The 4,960-nt window shown below is 36.4% G+C and overlaps 1 long non-coding RNA gene across 1 annotated transcript; it reads right to left on the reverse strand.

Moving 5' to 3' along the window:
- Positions 1-2,123: 2,123 nt before the first annotated feature.
- LOC122128810 lies at positions 2,124-4,124 on the reverse strand. The gene is made up of 2 exons (XR_006151629.1): positions 3,980-4,124; positions 2,124-2,426 (listed from the first exon to the last, which is right to left on the reverse strand). It is a non-coding gene; the product is annotated as an uncharacterized LOC122128810 (long non-coding RNA).
- Positions 4,125-4,960: the final 836 nt, after the last annotated feature.

Genomic DNA, 4,960 nt, shown 5'->3' on the forward strand with positions numbered 1-4,960 from the left:
GTGTGAGTGAGTGTGTGTGTGTGTGTGAGTGTGTCACTGTGTATCTGTGTGTGTGTGTGTGTATGTGTGAGAGTAAGTGAGTGTGTGTGTGTGTGTTTGTGTGTGTGTGTGTGTGTGTGTGTGTGTGTGTGTGTGTGTGTGTGTGTGTGTGTGTGTGATACAGATATGGAGCCTACTTCATGTTCACATCTCTGTTTTTATCTGTTCGGTGGGGTTGTGGTACTTTGACACTCCCAATATTCCACTCTCACGTAAATATCAGCGTGGTGTCTAATCATATATTGATAGTAGTATACCTAGATGTTTTTCAATGTAGATTCATTTAGTTTGTAATTCTCTCTATAAGACACAAATGAACAGTATACAAGTGTCGTACAGTTGCAACATATGAAATAACTCTCAATTCATTACTCTGCATCTTTGGCGTCATCCTGTGTCTAAATGAAGCAAGCACAGTCAGCTCTTTTTTCAGTTCCTCAATTTGGTGGTTTTGACAGGTGCGACCTTGGTGAGACTACCTGACTATTTAATATCCAACAGCGTAAAAATACATAGTTTTGTCTATTTAATTCACAGGTCCTAACAGAAAAGAACAAATTTGTGAAGATCTACCAAAGGTTACTTACATAGCCTATTGGAAGGTAAATCTTGTCATCGGTGATATGCATAAAGGCTATCTTCGATCAAAATGTAAATGTGAACATTGCGGCCGACCAATCATTCTAAATAATCATTCACGAAATGTGATATGTAATGACACTTGCGTGAGAAAAATGAGAAGGAAAGATGGGAAAGTTATGTGGCTATCTTATACATTAAAAAAATATCTGTTTTAGACTTACCTGATAGGATCCTGCCTGTCAGAATAGCAGATGGCTGTGTGAGAGCGCAAGTGACTTAGTAGCACATGATGGCATGAATTTATATCCCTACCCATCTTCGTCATCACATACGTGTTTCTAACATGCCATGCCAAGGAGAGTCCTCGATGCCCAGCCCATGATGTATAATGTGAGTGGGTAGGGAAGGGTTGGGCACAACATTTTTCACATACATACTTTTTGCTTTTCTTGGGTTTTTGTAAATATACGTATGGTTGAAGTTACATTTATTTTTATTCACAGCAATGTTACATGTGTCTGCTACCATAATGTGCTCTTTCACAGATGCATACAGTTCTTTTTTCTTAATCCAACGCAAAGTGGAGGGTCAAATTTTACAATGTGCCCCATAGGTAACATGACCATAAAAAAACGAAGAAACAATATAACTACGTTAAAAAATAAAAATTGAGAATGTCAAATCATTTCATGTACTTTATTGATTTCATATAGATATTAAGTAAAAAAAAATGTAATATTCCAAATTATTAAAATGTACAGTTGACCATTGATTTGCAAACAGATGAACACATAACTCAACATATTCAACGAAAGAAACAAACCTGTAGAACCCCCCTCCCCCCTCCTATTGACTACACACACACTTACACACACACACACATAAAAAACGTGCCTATTATAATATAAAATATAAAAAATGACATGGTATTTACAAATTGATTTGGTGCCAAATGGCCAGAAGAAAATATATCAACAGATTAATCAACGCCTAACGTGCCCATCCTTCACACGAGCAGCATTCCTCTCTGATGTCCATCACATATCTGACTTTGCCAGCGCCCTTCCAGATCATTGTGCGTTTTGTTTTGTGTTCCCTTTGGGCCTTTGTTTAACTTTATTTTTATTCTGTTGTTCCTCTTCCAGCGCATGTAATGAGTAACAGTCTGTAAAGAACATCACATATCTGACAGCGCCCTTCCAGATCATTGTGTGTTGGATTGATGTGGGGTGTGTTTTCTGGCCTTTGTTTAACTTTTTTGTTGTTGTTCCTCTTCCAGGGCACGACATGTCAAAAACAGTTTGAACTGGAAAGTCAAGTCTGTGTAGAGTGACTGTGTCCGTTTAAAATTTTAGAGCTAGTTTTGGCCTTATAAATGTGTGTGTTGTGTTTGTAACCTTATGAACGAGCAATGTAATGTGTTTGTAACGGTTAAGTTCTCTTCCACTCTATCCATATTGATGTGGAGTATGTTTCGGTCATCCATTCATAACTAATAAAGGTCACTCAAAATACTAACATATATTAAGAGTTTATTAGCTTACTTATCTCACAGCGCCGGCAGAGCATCAGTGTCTGTGGCAGACTCAAACACGTTTTTAATAACGCAGGAGACAAACAAGAGTTTTATAGATTTAGCAGGGGTCAAATTAAGAGTCCCATAAGTGTATTTGCCCTTAGCTTACATAACACATAGAATGGGCATAATTGAAACAAATAAGAATACAAATTAGCAACACAAAATAATACAAATAATAATATAATACAAAAAAACAATGGATGAGAAGACATATCTCAACAGTAACCTTATAAACGAGCACTGTTACAATGTGCACCTATGCTATTATTACGTTTGACACAAACCCAAGATAGTTGATACAATGTAGTGTCTCAATATTCACTATTGGCTGCAATCTGCCATCTCTACAGGACCTGTTCGCCTCCAGGACCCTGAGGCGTGCAGGTAAGATTGTGGCCGACCTCTCCCACCCTGGTCACAAACTCTTTGAGGTACTTCCCTCAGGACCAAAACCTAACGCCACAAGACCAGCTTCTTCCCGGCTGCAGTTGGCCTCATCAACAAGGCCTGGGACCCCCCCAGATATGGACTCTTATCCCACCCCCACGCCTCAAGTCTGTGTTACATTAACACACATTACATTACATTGCACTCCTGTTTTGCACATTACTGCTAGACTGCACAGCTCCTCCACTTCATATTCATATCCTGTAAACATCTTTTAATATTTTCATATTTTATTATCTCTTAATATTTTCATATTTTTTTATATTTCTTTTCATTTTTTACTTTTTTATATATGTTTTATATATTTTATTTCTTATATTGCTTTTCTTATGTGTAGTACTTATTATGTTTTTATGTTTTATGTTCATTGTCTGTACCAATATGTCAAAACAAATTCCTGGTAGGTGTAAACTTACTTGGCAATAAATACAATTTTGACTCTGATTCGGATTAAAATGTGATTGGGTAGGGAAGAGTTGGGCACAACATTTTTCACATACTGTACATACTTTTTGCTTTTCTTGTTTTTTTTTAAATATACTCATGGTTGAAGTTACATTTATTTTTTCACAGCAATGTTACATGTGTCTGCTACCATAGTGTGCTCTTTCACAGATGCATACAGTTATTTTTTCTTATTCCCACGCAAAGACGGAGGGTCAAATTTTACAATGTACCCCATGGGTAACATGACCACAAAAAACGTACAACGTCAATGTTCTTTTGTCAGAGAATGTTAGTGTCATTTCATGTACTTTTTTGATTTCATATAGATATTAGGTTACAAAAATGTAATAAAACAAATGATTCAAATGTACAGTCGACCATTAATTTGGTGCCCAATACAAACAGCAACAGATGAACACATAACTCAACATATTCAATGAAAGAAACAAACCTGTAAACCCCCCCTCCTATTGACTACACACACACTTACACACACACACACATACACTTTAAAAAACGTGCCTATTATAATATAAAATATAAAAAATGACATGGAGTTTACAAATTGATTTGGTGCCAAATGGCCAGAAGAAAATATATCAACAGATTAATCAACGCCTCACGTGCCCATCCTTCACACGAGCAGCATTCCTCTCTGATGTCCATCACATATCTGACTTTGCCAGCGCCCTTGCAGATCATTGTGTGTTGGATTGATGTGGGGTGTGTTTTCTGGCCTTTGTTTAACTTTTTTGTTGTTGTTCCTCTTCCAGGGCACGACTTGGCCAAACTGTTTGAACTGGAAAGACAAGTCTGTGGAGAGTGACTGTGTCTGTTTAACATTTTAGAGCTAGTTTTGGCCTTATAAATGTGTGGGTTTGTAACCTTATAAACGAGCACTGTTACAATGTGCACCTATGCTATTATTACGTTTGACACAAACCCAAGATAGTTGATACAATGTAGTGTCTCAATATTCACTATTGGCTGCAATCTGCCATCTCTACAGGACCTGTTCGCCTCCAGGACCCTGAGGCCAAAACCTAACGCCACAAGACCAGCTTCTTCCTGGTGCAGTTGGCTTCATCAACAAGGCCCGGGACCCCCCCCCCCCGATATGGACTCTTACCCCGTCCCCACGCCTCAAGTCTGTGTTACATTAACACACACACTGTAAAACCTGATGAGCAAAGTCAACTCAAATAGTTCTAGGAAACCGATTGCCTTGAACCATTTAAGTTAAATAACTCAAATCCTTTTAGTGAAAAAAGTTGATTAAATGGAGTATTCCTAACTCAAGTATTTATTGTTAGGTATACTTAAGTAAATAAATGACTGGTACTAACTCCATTATTTGTATTGAACTTAAAACATATGCATTATTTAAACTTATGTGTAATGTTTGTATGAACTCATTAAAATGATGTAAAAGCAAATATATGATTTATGTCTGACTAACTTAAATAGCTTGTGTTACAACAACTCAAAATGGTATAGCAGCTACTCAATTCATTTAAGGAAACTGATTGCCTTGAACCTTTAAAGTTGCATTAACTCAATAAAAATATTCAGTTAGATGCAATTCATTTATTTGAACAAATATGATGCTTTGACATTACACATTATGAAATTACAAAAAATACAATCATTACAAAAAATAAATCACTGAACAAATACATTTTGCTCACAACAAACATTTTCAAAAATGATAAACTGAAAGGTTGAAAAGTTTTTTTTAATGTATTATTTATTTATTATTATTTATCATCTCTCCATTCCTGTCTCCTATCCCTCTCCATTCCCCTCTATTAACAAAATGTCGGGCTTGCTTAAGAACTATCTTAACTTAATTAACTATGCTATCGC

Source organism: Clupea harengus, chromosome 24 (genome assembly GCF_900700415.2).
Source record: "Clupea harengus chromosome 24, Ch_v2.0.2, whole genome shotgun sequence".
NCBI lineage: Eukaryota > Metazoa > Chordata > Actinopteri > Clupeiformes > Clupeidae > Clupea > Clupea harengus.